This window comes from Heterocephalus glaber, unplaced genomic scaffold (genome assembly GCF_053883595.1).
Source record: "Heterocephalus glaber isolate CG9 unplaced genomic scaffold, H.glaber_assembly_v1.0 deba00000937, whole genome shotgun sequence".
NCBI lineage: Eukaryota > Metazoa > Chordata > Mammalia > Rodentia > Bathyergidae > Heterocephalus > Heterocephalus glaber.
The window spans coordinates 11,454,011-11,473,303 of record NW_028258173.1 but is presented as its reverse complement, the minus strand read 5'-3'; the positions used below and the strand labels follow the sequence as shown (position 1 = coordinate 11,473,303).

Here is a 19,293-nt window from a genome sequence, read left to right as displayed (position 1 = left end):
CTCAGTCTCAAGCGCCCATCCTGATGTTGGAGGAAGGAGAGCTTTCCAGCACCAGGCTGTTTTCTGCTTTACCACAGCTAAACAACTGTCCTGCCCAGGTTAAATACTCATCAAAGCCATGTTAAAGAGAGGAAGGAATGCATGGGAGCTGAGCAGTTTCTCAGTTTTCATTGGCACGCAAGCCCAACCCTCACCTGCTAACAAGTAGACAAAGAGTTCTGGTGAAAGGGTGTCTCTGCTTTGTTAGATAAAGTCTGCGAATGGGCATGAATGTTTCCATAGTTTGGTTCCCAACAATCCTGTTTGTAAATATCTGAGTCACTTACTGGCATTGGTGAGCATACTTCTGGCCCAGGAAATCTTCCGCTTTTCTACCCTAAGGGCAAACTTAGTCTGCATGCACTTGAGTGACCTTCACAGTATACCTCCTTCTAAAGTGCAGAGCCAGTGAGGTCATTGCTGTCTCAGCTGACTGGCGAAGTCCTGCTTAAGAGATGCCAGGGTGACCTATGTAGATTCTCAGGGTGGAACTGTAGGAACAAACCAGTGTCAATGGTTAACCCAGATTCTTGTTGTTCAGGGGTTTTCTTTCCTTTATTATTAACTAAAGAACATTCTTGCCATTGCCCAGCTGAGAGCACCCAGCTCATAGATTCTCTATGGGGAAAGTGAGTAAAGGTAAGTATTGCTCTGTTTTTGCTATTCACAGTCATTCCTGCTCTGGTTTGCTCTTGCTAGGCTCTGTGGAGGAACAGAGAAACCTCTATGTCCAGCAATTCAGCATCAATGTTGAATTAAATGTAATTAAAATAATTTAATTTTCTATCCAAGTGCTTTATGTAGGAATAAAAGAGGGTGTCATATTCCTTAATTTATTTTGAAGCTTTGGGCAAAAAGTCTCACGATGCTTACAGGGTCTACTAAGCAGATTTTATGTACCGTTAAATCCATAGATATCTCAACCTGACTTTGTCATATTCATAGCATATGGAGTATACAATGACCACTTTCAAAACCAGAATATTGGATCATATATGTGTATATGTATGCATGTGTGTATTTGTGTGTACGAGTGTATTTACATTTACGAACATAACTGCAAGCATTGAAATGTATTTATATACCCATAAAGAAAAATAAGTTAACTCTTTCTTACAGTCATCTGCAGTAATATAAGAGAAAATAAAACATCCATTTCTCGAGACTTTTTTAAATATGTATTGAAGTAAGGAGTTTTCTCCTGCTGTTTTTCCCTTAGCTTCTCTAAAGACTTTCTGTTTAAAGAAGAACTTTTGTCCTGCGGAATTTATTCAGAAATGTAATGGACTTGTAAATCTTAGCTCTCTGAAGACAATGAATTCTCTCGTATGCAATCAAATTGTTTCTGTTGATTGTGGCTTTAAGTGGTAAATAAGAGAGATGAATTTTGATCTTGTACATTGTAGTCTTATCCAGTTGTGTGGACTGAAAGGTCTTAAGGAAAACAGAGCTATAGCATTTCTGCTCAATTTTACCCTTACAACTTCCTAAAAAGAAAAGAATATATTAACAGTGTTAAGGTGCTGTGGCAAAAGTAGACCAACCTCTCTCTATGCTAGATTTTAACCAATAAAATAGCACAAAGTATCTCTCATGGTTCCTTATAGAAAGTATTTAAGGAGTTTCTGAAATTAAGCTAAAAAGAAGTTTAAAAATGGACAGAGTCCAGAGTTCAATTCAAATCAGTAGAGAGCAGTGGGATGTGGGGAGAGAGGAGAGAGACCTTGAGTAACTGATGAATGCAATCTTGTTTAATTTTAGAATATGAAAATTGTGGTACATCTGAAGCATTAGTCTCATACAAAACAAGACCACAACAACATTTGAAACTGAAACACTGAGGTGGGAGTGGCTTTCAACCTGCTATGTTCATTTTTCTAAATAAATATTTTGACTTGGAAGAGAAGAATTTTCAAGGATATTAAAAAATATGTTTCTTCCATTCTATGTAGGTGAGTAGTGAGTATAAGTTAAGACTTGGATGTAAATTAGTTGAAAATTAGGAATTGGCAGAAGTATACTGTAGGGAAAAGTGATAGATATATAAAAGACCTTTAAAGTAAATATTGGGCACCCAAACAATCTATGTTTTTTACTTCTTAAATTGTAGAGCTTATTACTTGAACAGTGTTCAGATTTGTCCCGTATGAAGTTTATACTAGTGTGTTCCATGGTACTTCCTAGTTCTAGGGAAATATGGCTTCAAATCTAATTTTAGGAAATTTTGTTATTTCAGGCATCACATGGACTGTAAGCATTTCTAAAGAGCTTAAGCATTCAAGTGCTAGCTGTGTTCTGGATGCTTAAGTTCTATATTTGTTGAATCTTCTTTGTAAAGAAGTTTTTATAAATGAAGCTTAAGTTCTCTTTCTGGCTGTGTAATTGAGAAAAGGTCATATAACTTCTCTAAAATTCAAGCTCAGTTTTGGCTGAATTTCAGAATGCACATGTTTGCTTCCCACTGCCACCAACACCAGAACTCTAATACACAGATCCTGAGCAGAAATATATTGACACAAAGTGCAAAGAGGAAGGGCTCCACAAAGACCTCTTGTTGCTCTCCTTATGCAGGGAATGCAGTTGGACCCCCAATCCTCTGTCCCTTGGATGTATCGTCAAAGCTTTCTCCAGATATTTGTTTCAACATTGTAGGAAACTTGATCAGTCAACATAGTCAAAGGCGAAGCCTCAAGAATCCACCCTGATTCATTTCATTAAGGTGCCATACAACTGCCACCAGTCTTTTTGTTTCGAAGCGTATACATAAACAATTATATCACATAATAGAAGTGATTTTTTCAGAATTGAGATTTTATGCTTGTCCATTAGTACTGCTTCTAAAATAATGAGAAACGAATAGGTTATTGTTGTTACTATTACTATTATGAAGAGCAATACCTACTTTTTGCTTATGTAAACAGAAACTCTGGCATTTTGATTTTTTTTATTATAGAACTTCCAAGTTCTTTATCACTATAAGATCCTGAAATCAAGAGAGTGGATTATCTGGACCATTCCCTGATTTGGTTGGTACTGCACTTAACAACACATATTTTTCACTAATTTATTCATGGATTGCTTCTCTCAGAAAATATTTATTAAATGACAAAAAGTATTTAAAGCCAGAGAGCTTGGTGGTATGTTGTCTATTACAATGAAACTATTTTCTGGAGGAATTTTTAGCTAGTGAAGGAGGAATATGAGATTATTTGTCCTAGACTAATATACTATTTCATGTATTGAGCAAATACTTATAAATTGTCTACTTTGTGCCAGGCATTGAACAGATATCAAGGATATGCTAAAGAAAAGAAAAACATGAAAGAAGTCCTTCTTTTATGAGTCTTCTATTTTAGTAGAAGTTTACTGTTAGAAAATAAAGTGCATGTCAAATGTTAACAAATAATAGAAACAAAAACAGAATAGGGGGAAGGACTGTGTGGAAAGAGACAGGAGAGTGATAAAGTTGGATTGGTTATCCATTGCTGTGTGATGAATGATTTTAAAACAGCGACTTGGAAGAGAAAACATTTTTTGTCACATTTTTGTGGGTCAGGATCCAGGTTTATCTGGGTCATTTGGGTCAAAGTCTCTTCCATGCTGCCATTGAAGTGTTCCCAGGGCCTGTGGGTGTCTCTAGCTTCACCTGGGTTCTGGATGGGGGATCACCTTCTGGCCTCTTACTTGTTATTAGGCAGGATATGGCTCCTTCTTGGGCAATTGGATGGGTGTCTCTGCTCTCCACTGGTTGTTATCTAGAGCTCTTTCCCCACCTCCTTGCCAAATAAGCCACTCCTCAAACAACTACAACATAGAGGCTGGGTTCTATGATAGCAAGTGAGAGGTGGGACAGAGCCAAAGTCCTTTACTACTCTAATCTTAATGTGAGATCTCTCATTTTGACAATGAGGCGATATTGACAATATTCTTTTAATTAAAAGGGAGTCAGTGGAGATCACACTCAATGGGAAAGGAATACACAAGACTGTGAATAGCAGGAGACAGGGATTACTGGGCACCATCTTCAAAGCTGCCTACCACAAGTTGGCATTGTAAGTCATATTGTCAAAGAAAGCTTCACTAAGAAGGGTGACATATGAGTGAAGACCTGGAGGTGATGAGCAGGTTGGCAAGGTGGACCCACAGAGAAGAACAGCTCTAGTTGATGAAACAGCTTTGACATGGGCGTGTTCAAGAAGAAGCAAGGAGTCCAGTGTGGCTGGTGCAAAACTGAAGAGTCAGAGTCCCAGTGGGTGAATTCATATGGATGCGCCATGCTATCTTACAAGATGGAGAAGATTATGCCAGGTGTGTGTGTCAGAGATTCTTGAGATGCTAGATGTTGATTTCAGTAGGTAGAGAGCACAAGAAAGAGTACTGTGGGTGACGGACAGGTGATATGAAGGGGCAAAATTCAGAAGCAAGAATGAGGCAAATTATAACACACATTACAACAAATGAAGACTTAGCTCCTGTAGCTTGCCCAGTGGGGTAAGTGAAAGGAGCCTGAACAACAAGACTCTGTAGAGGATGACGACATGGTCACCACCATGAACCTTGTCTCGACACACACATCTCTTCAACCCAGATACTGGGTCCTGTCTGCCTCTTCCCAAATGTTCCCCACAGACAACTGCAAAGTAAAGGTAGATTGCCTGAGCAGTAAACAGAAGACTTTCTCCAAATACCTCTCCCAAACCAGGGTGTGTTCCTTTCTCATATATTAGCAACATAGTTAATAGTTGATAAGACATCCAAGGAAATAGTCCTTCTGAGATGTCTATTGAAGTTAAAATAAGCTTAAATAGGTGGTTTTAGTTTCTAGGGCCAGGCACCCACCTTCAGCAAATAAGTGGTTTGTTTATACCCTGAAATGCACTGTATGAAGGATTCCTGTGCAGAGACAGTGGCATTCTTCTTGCTTAGATGGCCAGGGCTCTGAAAACTTCTCTCTCTCTCTCTCTCCCTCCCTCCCTCTCCCCCCTCCCTCTCCCTCTCTCCCTCTCTCTCTCTCCCTCTCTCTCCTCTTACTAGAGATTAAACACAAGAGCTTCATCCTGAGCTGCACTCTCAGCTCTTTTTAAATTTTTTATTTTGACACAGGGTCCCATCAAGTTGCTAAGTTGCCCAAGCTGGGCTCCAATTTCCAATCTGCCTCAGCCTTCCAGAGTTCTGGGACTACAGACATGTACCACTGCACCTGACTGAGAATTCTTTCTATTATCATCCCTTAGATTCTGTGTACATTGGGCTTTGTATCGATGCCACTCTGTTCAAAATAGTTGCTTTCAAGTGGAAAAAATAGGATCAAATTTTTCCTTTTCTTTCTTCAGGATTTCTTATTCTAAAGTTGATGATTCAGATGCCAAATATACAGCATTTTAATGCAAGCATTTCACTGTTAAACATCATTTTCCAGCTACCTTGGATTCGCATTCACATTCATTCACTCTGTTGCAAAAACAGTTTTGAGACTGTCTATAGGTGCAAATAAAAATGAAAAAGTCAATCAGTGTAAGAAACAGCCCCAAATTATATTTACCCAACGGCTCTCTGTAGGGGTGATTTTTACCTTAACATATTACAGAAATATCACCTCACTCCTAATTTCGTTTTACTTATATGAGTATAATTTTAAAGACTTCCAAATAATCACATGGCGTTAGAATACATTCCACAAGATTTTTTCTTCTTTTAAATTCAAATTAAGCTTTCAGTTTTTTAAAAGGTAAACATCTGTTCTAGTATACTCAAAGAAAAAAGCATATCATTCAGGCAAATTTTAAGTTTTCATTGGATCTGATTTTAAATCAAAGCCACAGTCCCATGCAATCAGTAATCCTTTACTGAATCTCACTATACTAGATAATTTGGGTACCAAGATAATAAAGACTTGGTTCCTTCCATGAATCTGGCAGAAGAAGGCAGATCTGTTAATAATTAAGGTGATGCAATTATCTAGTACCAGGATAACAAAAAGTATGATTCGTACAATGACAAGTTGAACTTCTCTTCCAGGAAAGTAATATGATGATAACCAAGGTTTGGCATGTTGGTGTGGTCCTCAGTATATTTTTAGAATTTAAAACTTTCATACGCTGAAATACTATTTTCACTCTGAACTCTATTACAAGATTTTTCATTGCCAGTAAATCACTCCCACAGTTCTCTGATTGTAAGAGCACAATTTTTGTTTATTTCCCCCTATAGTTTGATAACTGAATTAATCAAAGTTCTCTAGAGAAATAGAAGTAACAGGGTATATAAAAAGAGGAAAAGAAGAAAGAGGAAGTGGAGGGGCAGGGGAGGGGAGGAGGAGGACAAAGACAAGAGAGAAAGGGTAAACTAGTTTACATGGCTATGGGACTGGCAAGTCAGAATTCTGTAAGGCAGGCTAGCAGTATAGACATTTCAGTAAGAGCTGATCTTGCAGCCTCGAATCTGACTTTACAGGACAGGCCAGCAGACAGAAAACTTAAGCAGGATTTCTCAGTCTTAGTGTTAAGGGAGAATTGCTGCTGGTTCTTCAGGGAGCCTCATCCTAGCTCTTGAGCCCTTCAAAGACTTGGGGGAGGACTACCCACATTATGGAGAACAAGTCTACCAACAACCTCCTCATAAGAATATCAGGACTGGTGTTTGAGTAGCAACTGGACACCACAGCCTAGCCAAGGTGATACGCAAAATTAAACATCTCAGGAAAACAGGGCATTTTCACCTGTCTGTATTTTCCCATGCAGTTATGAGATATAATAGATTTGAATCTTCAGTTCCTTTCTTTCTCTCTTTGTTTGCTTTCTTTCTCTTTTTCTTTCTTTTTCTTTCTTTCTTTCTTTCTTTCTCTTTCTTTCTTTTTTCTGTCTTTCTTTCTTTTTTCTGTCTTTCCTTCTTTCCTTCTTTCTCTCTTTTTTCTTTCTTCCTTCATTTACTTCCTTCCTTCCAATGTTTTTTGTCTGTCTTTCATTTGCAGAACTGGCCCTTGAATCAAGGGCCTTTGCACTGAGCTATATACCCAGCCTTTAAAAATTTTTAATTTTATTTTAAGATAGCATCTCATTAAGTTGCCCAAGCTGAGCTCAAATTTGCCGTCCTTCTGCTTTAGCTTCCCAGAGTCCTAGAATTATAGGTATGGGCCACCAAGTCTAGCGTGAAGCTTCTGCTTTGGAAAAAGACATTATAGGGCCGGGGATTTAGCTTAGTAGCTCCTTGGCCTATTTGGGAAGTACAAGGTCCTGAGTTCGATCCCTGGTACAGAAAAAAAAGAAGATATTATGATTTTGCAATGTATTTAAACTCAATAAAATGAATCTTCCTAAAAACACCATCATTTGCACATAGAGAATTCTATTAATTTTTTTTCAGTACCAGGAATTGAACTCAGGAGATTGTGCTTGAGAGGCAGGTGCAGTGCCACTGAGAAAAATCCCCAGCCCAAGGCTTCTATTAATTTAATACAGTATGTTCAGTGCTACAAATTTTCAATAATGTAACTTGATCAAAGAAAAATACTTATTTTAATTGAGGTGAAGAACAAATTACGTTAAAAGACAGCTATAGCATAGCTTCTAATGGCACTTCATCCACTTCTATCAAGCTCACTATCTATAGCACATATTTTATTTTCATACCACCCTCTCCTTTATTTTTATTTAGTTTATTTTTTATGTGTATGATTCCTACCAATGAATAACTGTATCCACTGTGGTAATAGCATATGAGGAGCTCTTAGAAATCACAGGATAAACACATATCATTTAGAAGCATTCATTTAACTCAATGATTTGGATGGGGTGAAGAAAATCAAGTAAGTTAATTGATAATCAGTTTAAATAATTATCTTTGTAATGAATGTTTGAGTATGTATAACAAAATTTAAGACCAAACTACATTCAAGGGAAAGTCATAAGACTGTGAAATATTTTGAGTTTAGGTCCAGTCCTTTGTTAGACCCTGAAATTCCCCAAGATTTGGGGTAGGAATAAAAATAAAGTACACACTTCTTGTCTGTTTTATTAAGTTTCTTTTCTTTAATGGAAAATTCTGAGAAGCATTATTGCAGAATGGTTTTACAAGACATGATTCTTGGTTTTTGTTACTACTTTATTAGTTAGTTGGATCTGCCCCAGAAAAATATCTACTCACCCACAAATTTGGCCAGTCTTTTCACAACTATGTGCTTTTCTGGTCTCATATGAGACTGGTCTAAACAATGGGTAATTCAAGACATTCTGTCTGTACTTTGGGGAAATAATCCAAAGTAATCTCACAAAACAAGACACCTGGCCTAATGGCTGGTCCACACAAATTTTTCAGTAGATTTCTGATTCAAGATTTTACTATCCAAAGCAGTACAACACATTGGTTCCTTGTACAAGAGGTTAATAGTTCTCACTGCCTAGTACCCAAAAGGCATGAATAGTCATCCCTCCTGGGCAAATTAGGTAGTTAATCAAACTTTTATTGCTCTTATATTGTATTACTGAGTTCTAGTTATAGATGGTGCAGTAAAATCTTTCATAGACTTACAACTAAAATTTGAGAAGATGCCAGAATATTAGAGACTATGAGTTATACATCAGGATTTTCACATCAAAAAGCCTGCTCCATTTATATGTTTAGTTAGCCTTTTGTCTGGGTCAGAATTGAACCAACTTCTGGGTGGAGAGATTAGTGTGGTTAATTTGAACAAATTATGCAAGATTTAATTAGTTCCTCATATTTAAATGTAGGCTTTATGAGAATAGGAGGTGGTTTCACTTCCTCATGACTAAAATTTATTTAATTGTATTAGATAACAATATTGAGTTAAAAATAAGATTACACTATTTGCACCAAGAGCTTAAATGCTAAAGAAGCATTCGGTAAAACGAAAATGAGCACAGTAAAATTATAAGTGAACAGACCCAAACAAGACCAAATAAGAAAAATACAGTGAGTTTTACACTCCCAGTAAATGCAATGGAAATCAGGGTACTATTTCCCTGTGTTGTGTTACTATAGAACAAAGAGTTTTTGTGTGCTCCTGCTGTGCAACTGTATCATCTCATTCTTGTTATTTGCTGATGTGAACAATGACAATATTTCTCCAGGTGCACATAGAATTTTGTTGTGGCCCTTTAGGGTAGCTTGACAAACAAAAGCACACAAATACCGAGTGAAGAGAACTAGTACATGAGAAGGAGAGGTCCAAAATTGTGTTCTGGACCAAATTAGGTCCAAATTAATTGAGGTTCAAATTACTTGTTCAATCTTATGTGTTTGTGTGTGTGCATAAAATAAGTGTCTATATTAATCATGCATAAACTAATAGTTGCTATATCATGATTAGAATATTACAAACCTGGTTCTATTAGAGATCAAAATAATAGCATTCAGTACCCATCTTGCCATTAAGAAGCAGAAAGTTGTCTTTTCTTTTTTTTTTTTTTTGGTACTGGGGATTGAACTCAGAACCTTGCACTTGCGAGGCAGGCGGCAGCATCAGTGAGCTAAATTTCCGCTCCCAGAATGTTGTTTTTTACACATTGGTTTCACAAGTGGCATCTCCTTTTTGCTAAGTGGATGTGCACTGACTCATTCTTTTGGGCAGTGGGCACATAAACATTAATATATATTATTTCCCTGCCTTAGAGAAAGTGAGAGTCCAACAAATGAAGGCATTGGCAGAAAAACCACCAGACCCTGAGAAATGAAGATTTGTAGAAGCAATACTGACAATTTACTTTGAAGGGAAAAAAATGTCTGCCTGTTCATGAAGAAGCTAACAGGTTTAGGAAAATGTGAAAAGTTCAGTGTGGCTAGATTATAGCATTCTTAATGTGAGGCTGGAAGCAGATTGGTAAAATGGAATGTAGAGCTGAGTATGACCTGGCAGTAGGTAACTTGGGGGAGTAGAGTGTCCATCTCTCTCTCACACATCATTTGGGATTGTAATTCTAAGATTGTCTCACTTTTACTTGTGACTGATTCTGGGAAAGGAAGATAAATTAATAAGAAACAGGGAGAACAGAAAAGGGATCAGAGAAGTTAATTAATCATGATGTTTTCATATTTTATGAAGGAGTCACGTAAAATTGCAAGGTAGGTGTTTTAAGAACTAGAACTAACTCTAACAATAGAATATAATCATTGTTTATCAGGGCTTGTCTGTCTTTTGAAGTTGATCATTCTTTGTGCTTTATTGTCCTAAGCTATTTTGGATATTAACTCTGTTTTTGAAGTAGGTGGCGAGCACCTTTTCACACCCAGATAGGGTGCTAAAGAAAATATTAGGAATTCACCTGCCAAGGCTTGGTTGGATGTGTAAGATGGACTAAAAGAGGCATCATGGTTTAAGGGAAAGAACACTGGGTTTAAAATTAGAAGTCTTCAGGGCCAGGGATTTAGCTTAGTGGTTCTGCCACCTGCCTCGCAAGCCCAAGGTCCCAAGTTCTATCCCTGATACCAAAAAAAAATTAGAAGTCTTCAAACTTCTTGTCAGTATGCATTTGTTATTATTTGACAGTAAGTAATTCTCTGTTTTCACTTTCCTTATGTACTACAATGGGGATATTTACTTTGTTCATTTATACTTTCCTTCACTGAACAGTTCATACACTCAACCAGTGTTTGATTAAAATAGAACCCCTAGCAGAGGAGTTACATATATATATGGATTTGACTTTTCACAACTTGTTACACAGCCTATGTGAACCTGTTCTTTCTGTATCTGGTGCTGGAAGCTGAAGTTGGAAGGACCAGTTGATGTGACATAGAGGAGGACAACAAATTACAGCCTATTCAATTAACTAGACATCATTGAGATTAAATGGAGCCCAGGTTGTTTTCTGGCTTGGACTTGATCATGCGAGTGTATTGCAGAAGTTAGAGCCACAGAAACAGAAGGAAGGCTGAAGCAGGAATGTGCCAGTTTGTGCCAAACCTGAGCATATTACCAGCTTACTGAGATCTTGTCTCAAAATGAAAACTGTAAGAAGATGTTAAAAGATCGGTGGATGTAGCTCAGTGGATAGCCCTTGGGTTCAATCCCTGGTACTGCAGAAAAAAAGGAAGAGTGAGAGGAACCAGCAGCACACCTGCTGATGCCACACCAACAACATGTATTAGCAGATCAGTGACAATCTTCTGGTTGCCATAGCACCATATGTCCCCAGGCAATGGTCTGATGCAGAAAGAATATGGGTGTTGGTTCCCTTCCCTCACATAAGTCATGCACAGTGTCTCTCATGGCTCATGGTAACTTTGAACTATGATGAGAATGGAATTCTTGGGCATGTAATCCTGCTTTTAGCTAAACTGATGCGATCCAAACATACCACTGCTGACACCCCAAGTCAGAAGACAAAGCATGATTGACACATAGTCCCTACCACCAAGGAGTGATAGCAGAGTTCCACTGAGTGGTAGCAGTGTTGGAGTTCATCCTGACATGTGCTGTATTAGACCTATATTGACTCTTTTTAATAAGGATTGCTTGAGATTAATACATTTGGTTCAGAAGTGTTAAAACTGTAATGACTTTTGAGACTCCCCTTTTGGCTTTTGAATGCTAGATTGACTCTACTTATTTATGTGGAACGCGGGAAATGAATTCATTCTGGATATTTTAGTAAGTTTGGATTCTGTGAGATTCCCTGGTCTTTGATTTCTCTCTGTGGAGCAGTGGTGCTGAATGGATAGCAACCAGGTCCCTCCACTAACCCTGATCCTTTCCTGCAAGTAACAATGCCGATGCCCACATTTCTAAACTACCAATGATTTATCCATGGTGTCTGTCCGCTTTTCATATTACCTGTTCCTCTTGCAAAAATAAGGTAAAAAACAGTAGCCAAATTCTATGGCCTTTAATTTTTAAAAGGCTTAAAGATAGGAAACAGACCTTCAAAATATGCCAAACCTACATTATGAAAATAACTTGCTTATGACACCATCCTCTATAGATTTTTCTTTCTTTTTGATTAGATTGAATTTGACTCTCTTTTTTTAACCTTAATCTGCCTCAATTTCTCTTCCCTCACTGCTAGTGTATTGGTTAGATTCTGAGAAATTCAAAGACACCATGTATTATTGATATCATTACGATAGTGTCACAATATATGACCTGAACATGCCCTTGAATGGTTTGCTTCCACATTTTAAATGTTCTGTCACCCAAGTCATGAAAAGTATATATTTTTGAATCTTCCATAAACAATGTGAAACTATATGGAGAAACTATGAAACTTTCACCTACCAATAACAAAGGAACATGGGCTGGTTTATAGCAGAAATTTTATTTGCAATTTATTTTTCATTTTTATTTCAAAAACCAAGGTAAAAAACACATGCTGTGCCCCACTGTAAGTGTTTAAAATTTTTAATCGTTTAATCTTCAAATTAGGCTTTAGTTTCCTTTCCTTATCTTTATTACAGATAGGGAAACTGAGGCACAGAGCAGCCATATAATATCTGAAAGTCCTACAGCTGTTAGAGAGAGTGTCAGAGCTGGGTTGGGACCAGGCAGTCTTTCTCTAAAGTGTATGTGTTTCGGTCGCTTAATCATTCATTCATATCTGTGTCATTATTAGGGATGCTATGTTACACAAACACCTAGTTTGGACTGTACACCCACCAACAAAGAAGCCTTTCTATTTAACCCAAAGTAAAAGCCTGGAAGATACTCATGCTTGTCTCAGTCACTTTCTTGTCACTGGGACAAAACACTGACACCCACAATTTAAAGCAAGAGAGGTTTATTTTGGCTCCCAATTTCAGTACATGGTGGGTTGGCTCCTAGGCAGAAACTGCACGGTGGAAGGGCCCAGGTAGAGGAAAACTGCTCATGTCACAGCAGCCATAAAGCAGAGAGGGAAGGGAGGGGCCAGGGAGAGTTATAGACCCTTCTAGGTCATGCCCACATGACTCTCCTCTTCCAACCACACCCACCCTCCAACAGCACACTGAGCTGTGTAAATTAATCCACTGAGATACACGGTGGCCCTCTTCTGAACACATGAGACTTGTGGGGGACATTCTAGACCCCCAAACTATAAAACCCTTCTAATTAGTTACTATGTTTCAGTATTCTATTTTGCACACCAACAATTAAACTGCCTTTTCTCTACTAGGAAGTTTACATAATAAAAAGTCGATTGGAAAGAAAATAAGGTATCTGAACTTTGTTTAATGGGCAGAACTCCAGATGTACTAGCACAGGAATTTCTTATTTTTATCAAGTATTAATAAACAGAAACACGTTTTCAACAATACAAACAAATGAGGGTTTCACTTCATTGAACAAGTACAACATTTAATCTAAGGGAAATAATATTTTATTGATAGGGAACAATGCAACCCTTCTTGTTAGTCCTAATGATACATGGTTGTCTGTTGACTTATACGGTATATCAAATATTGAACTAGGGCACTGTTTGCTTTCGGGGGAAAGTATTGATAAAAGTAGAGTTCAATAGTCTTCCAGGGCTTCTTATTTTATAATAACACCCTTTTCTTTATTAATCTAAGATAATATTAATAGTGTGTTAATATTAGTTGGCTAGAAATTACTGCTCTTGATATGGAAATATTTACAAAGAATTTATCATAAGAAAGTAGAAACAACCTCAGATAGAAATATTTCCAAAGAGAATTTTCATGAGAAAGTAAAGCAAACAATTTTTACTTTTATATCACAATTAGTTACTGAAGAGTAACAGTGACTTTATATAAATCTCCTAAAGCATCATTTGGTATTTCTAGTAAGACAAATCTGTATTTCATTGGTTCACAACATTTATTACTAATAAACTTAAAAACATGTTTTTCAAAACGAACATCAGACAGAAGTTAACAGTGAGCAAAAGAAAATCTTAAAGTGAAATATTTTCAGTCACCTGTGAACAAAAGGAAACTATAGTTCCTAAGAGAGAAAGCAATTAACATTAAATTTTTATTGTTCAAAACATAATTACATTCAAATAATTGCTCATTATTTTTTAATGTTTATTACAAGGAATGCCTCTTGAAAAAATAGGATGTTTACCTTTTAAGTTGAAGACAAATATTACTGGAAAAATTTGGTTGTTTCTTTACCCTGAAAACATTCATTAGTGCATTCATTTTAAAGATGACTGGACATTTGAAGGTTCTAATAAACTTCTTTGTTGTGTTTGACATTTCCTTTTACGTAACTCGGCTTCTAAACTGAAAATCAGATCACACTGGCATATTCTTTCTTCCTCTTGTTTTGTTCACCTTTACTGATTTGATTTCTTGACGAAAATAACAAACACTTGTGGTGGTACTTTGAAGCTTAGAAAATTCTTTTACATTGATTGTCACATTTTATCTTCAAAGCCACTTTGAGAGAGTAGTGAGAATATGTAGTGGTAGACTCCTTTTTACAGTGAGGAAAATAGCAAGGATGAGGTAAAGTTGGTGACAAGCTTATATGTGACAGAGAGGGGGACTTCAGCTCTAGGCTTTAACCAGCACGCAGGTATCTTTCATTCTATCCAACTACCTTAGTGATTTCTTTCTTTGTCTACTTCTGCAGTAGAGAAATCTTATAGGGATTACAGGTGGTTTCTCTATGTGGCAACAATGCACGCTTTAGATTCAAACTGACCTGGTTTTAATCTGGGCCCTGCTATTTATTAGCTATATGATTTACGTTAGTGGTTCTCCATGTGTGGGCTGGACTAGGAGCATCGTATCTCCCAAGGCCTTGAGAGAAATGCACTCTTAATCTCCCACCTAGTGGATCAGCAATTCTGTGGATGGAGTTCAGTACATCTATGTAAACAACTCCTCCAGGCAATTCTGTTGTTCGTTTGCATTTCAAAGCCAGTGGTGTAGAGTAAGGCACTTTACCGCTGTATAACTTCTGCTTTTTTTGGCAAGAGAGGTGAGTGATGGCCACTATACAGAGCTCTTAGGATTGGGATGATGAATATAAAGCAACATGTAGCAGCCACTTCAGAAATGGTAACATCCTCTTGGGATGGAAATTTACTGCAAGGTTTAATTCAAAATCATTCTTTCCATTTGACCCCTAGAGGAAGCAAAGCAAAATGGTCACTTTTCTTGGATGTAGCACTATTTCTGAGTCTGGGAGAGATGGCTAGTCCTAACCTGTGGGTAATTTAAGGGCACACCAGCAATATGTGACGTAATTAGCAGCTGCCATTGGAGGAGAGGGGCAAATGAAGGCAAGTGATTTCTTTTTTCTATCTAGGAAGTTTTGGAGAAAAAAAGAAGAGTGGATGTGGTATATAACCTATTTCTACACCACCATTATCTTATTTACTATTTATTTATGTGATTCTGGTCATTGTTTTAAAATAGTTTTGGCAAATGCTCAATTTTAGTCCCATCACTTCAAATTTATACACCTAAATATGTCTCAGTCATTTAAAAAGACCTGGTTTAACACATCCATAAACTCCACATAAAAACTCAATGGAATTTTTTCAGTCTTTTTTCTACCAAAGCATATAAAATTTTTCTCTCTCTATCTCTCTGTCTCTCCCTCCCTCTCTCTCTTTCTTTCTTTTTCCTCTTTTCTCATTCTGTAACCGGCTGCTTTGGTCATGTTGCTAGGTGGAGTATGGAGGTATAAACAAGCAAATCAAACCAATTCCTCCTCTGACTTTTTTGTCTTCTTCCTGTACCTGCAAAGGCTTTCAGGCAGAGAGCAGCTGTTAAATACCAACTGTGTGCCAGGGTCACCCTATTCTCACTTACGAAGCTCTATTTTGGGAAATTTTCTATAATAGGAATTGAAGGGCTTAAGGTACATCAATTAGCCACCTAAGTTTTTGTTTTTAGACTGCATTAAGAGTATGTATATTAAAAGTACATACCTTGTATAATTTATATACTAGTTGTAACTACTAGCAAAGAGAACAGTAGTGTGCATGCTTTTGTTTGACTCTGAGGGTGCTCTGATTCCTGAGATTGGAAGAGAAGCAACACCCAATCCCCACCTCCCCTCATTTAAAAATTATGTATTAATAGTTTCCCAAAGTGAGATTCCTGACTTAGGGAAGACAGTGAGAAAAACAGCATACTAAGTTCCAGAAATGTAAAACTACCCAAAACTACAAGGTTCCTTAGTTGTCCCGGTGTACAGCCCCAGGGCACACTGTTAAATGAGCTTAACTCTCCAGGAAGGAGGGAAAATATTTAGCCATAAACTAGGGTCAAAATCACTTGTAACATTTTCCAATGTGTTTATCAAATCTATATGTAGATAAAAAGATTAAAAGCTAGTTACTCCAATATTTACAGTGACCACACAGCTCTCACTAACTTTGTTTAGAATCTCTACTTGTGCTACACTCAAGAAAGAGGCAGAAGGTGATAGCTCTGACACTTGATCATGGTTGAAATAGCTATTTCTCTCACCCTAGAGCCAGCCCTAAATTCAGCAGGAACACTTTAAGGGAGGAGAGCTTGACAAAGGAACTGGTAGAATCCACTTCTGCCCAGCCTCAGCTGTCTTACTGCACCTGAAGAATGCTGTTCAGTCATTTGCTGAAGCATTTATTTTTTAGACTCTACTTCAGATTTAATCACTTACTTATCTTCCTGCCAAAATATTTGTGCTGGTAAAATAAGACCTGGGCAGAACCTGCTGTTTCTGCTTCTGTCCATAGGGTAGTAGGAGAAAAGTCAATGACAGTGATTTTTATAGTTGTATGGGGTAATTGTTCTGGGTTTTTTCCTTTTCTCCTTTAAAGAAAATTCTACAGGTTTCAAAGCTCTGTGAGAAGGGGAAAACTCTAACTGAAAACATTGTTCACCATCTCAGAAACTTTCAGAGCAGAAAACAGAACATCCTTGCTACACATTGGCTGTATAAAATTGCATACATTATTTGGGTAACTGTCAATGAAAGTGACAATGAAAACACTTAAACCTTAAGTGTTGCCTCTTTCTCATTTCTTTTCTTTACTGGCCTTAATTATGGACTTTATTCAGGCACACAGCCTCACTTACAGATATGTTGCCAGTTTACTGGGTACATTTAGTGTGTTCATATGCTAGCCATTTAAAGCCCATAGCCTTTCTTTTGAATTACCAGCTGCATTGTTTTTCTTCAGTGTTCTATGATTTATCTACCCAGGTGACTATAGATATATTAAATATTGCATATTTTTCCTACATGCGTTAGAGCATCTGCAAAATGTCCGTGTCTTGTTTTGTTTTTAGCTCAATTATTGGAAATATAATATTTCACATTCTCAGAAATATTCTTTAGGGAATGAGTGACTATTTTAAAAATGCAAAGTCCTTAGGCAGCCAAGTAAAAAGTTTTTCCTGTTTGGGTTTAACTGAATATTTCGACCTTCTTTGCCATTATTTCTCTTCCATGACTCTACCTTTCTCATTTTACAAAAATCCTTGCTCTTTTCTCTCACTTGGATAATGTGAGTCCTCATCTTTGCCATCTAAGCTTGTCCTTCAAAGTTATAGCCAAATTCGTATTTTACATGATTTCTTTCTAGCTGAAGGAAGTCAACATGGAGTGTGCCTTCCTTCTATTCCTGTTCGTTACACTATCATCTGTGCCCTGTCCCACCCACTGACTGTTAAGGGAAACATTTTTTTAAATTTAAAAATAACTTTATTATTAAACACACACACACATAAGAAATTAAAACCATTCAAAGAAGAACAATGCAAGAGAAAAAAACCTATAATAATATTCAAATACAGTAGAACTCAACCAAAACAAAACTGAAAAGCACTTCAACATTTTTTGATATAACTTAAAAAAACTATCTCAAGTACCAACAAGACACCAGAGGATGTGATTTGTTTCAGAAAGATCTGTTAAGGGAAATATTAAAAATGAAATAAAAACCACTCAATGATCCTGTTTTAATCTTGTCTTTTAAATATCTTACTAACCTGTTGTGAGCTAGGATTATATGTTATAAATCATAACTTTGCTAAAACCCAATTACTCCCCTTGAACATTTTAGGCAGAGGAACACTCATTTGAGGGTAGGTTAAAGAGGAGAATAAATATTAGCCTTAGGAGTAAAATATACATTTGTTCCTCAGTAGGATGTGCTACAAGTAAGTTAAACATATGAAGTATTTATTTTGATTCCTCATTCTTTTTAACATTCACCCTGTCCTCCAATACATGTGTGCATACACACACAGACACAAACACACACAAAATTTTTCTGATGTTTTTATTTTACCTATTCTACTGGTTGCAAGATCTAATTTTCGGTAAGCCTTCAGTATCATGCTATTGCCCAGGCAAAGATTTATTAAATGTCTTCAGGCTGCTATGCTTTATTTACATTTAGGTTGAGAGTTTTGGCTACATCAGTCTATAGGAATGCATGTTAATATGTGACGTACTAAGGCAGTCTGGGTGAGAGTGATAATTTTGGGTAGGTGGGAGGGTTGATTACTTCCACTGCATAAGCTGACCTCCATTTCATAGGCCAAGGAAACAAATATTACACAACACCCACATGTCTGAAATTTGTTCTGCATTATAAATAAAATACCTGTTTGAAAGCATATTGAGATGAGCCATAGCAAGCCGTGAATTTTTCTTTTTATTTTATCATTTTTTGAGTCTTAAGTTTCCATTTAGGATCAAAATAACATCTTTCAACTGTACCTGCTGTCTTTATCCTGTATATTCTGAAATAGACTATATTTTCAGACATATCTTCTAGGAAGTATGCACCTAGGGATCTTAGAAACTATGGGATTTCAATGAGCAACACTTTAAATTTTCTGTGACTTTTCAATAAGGGATATGTGGCAACCTAAGTGAGTAAGCTTCAGGGGTATAAGGGGATTTCTAGAAAACAGACGGAGTGTATGGATTATGTCATCAGGCAGTTGGTTTTACAGTTGGAAATCATTGAAATACTAGTTTATTGCATTCATTAAAATTTCCAGAGAAACAAAACCAAAGTGATGGATTTATAGACAGATAGACAGATAGCTAGGAGATATTTATTAGGAATTGGCTGATAGACTTATGGAAGTCCCATAATGTGCCATCTTTAGCTAGAGAACCAGGAAAGCCAGTGGCATAGTTCAATCTGTTTCCAAAGGCTTGAGAACCAGGGAAGCCAAAGTTATAACTTTCAGACTGTGTCTGAAGATCTGAGAGCCTGGAGCTCTGATGTTTGAAGGCCAGAGGAGTTGGAATACAGTTATTTTACCTTGCTCTTTTTTTTTTTTTTTTTGGTCCAGGGGATCAAACTCAGGATCTTGCACTTGCAAGGCGGT

At 37.1% G+C, this 19,293-nt stretch overlaps 1 protein-coding gene across 5 annotated transcripts in view; it reads left to right on the top strand.

Annotated features, from left to right (window-relative positions):
• Positions 1 to 454: 454 nt before the first annotated feature.
• Kcnj16 (potassium inwardly rectifying channel subfamily J member 16) overlaps positions 455 to 19,293 on the top strand; it is a 66,232-nt gene continuing 47,393 nt past the window's right edge. The window contains exons 1-2 of one of the 5 annotated variants that reach the window (XM_004860558.4): positions 570 to 678; positions 1,801 to 1,881. The gene's annotated coding sequence lies outside the window, so the exon portion shown is untranslated. Of the gene's footprint in view, positions 679 to 1,800; positions 1,992 to 19,293 lie in introns of those variants that run through there. The other 4 variants (XM_087208564.1, XM_004860555.4, XM_004860557.4 and 1 more) reach the window with 4 other exon arrangements.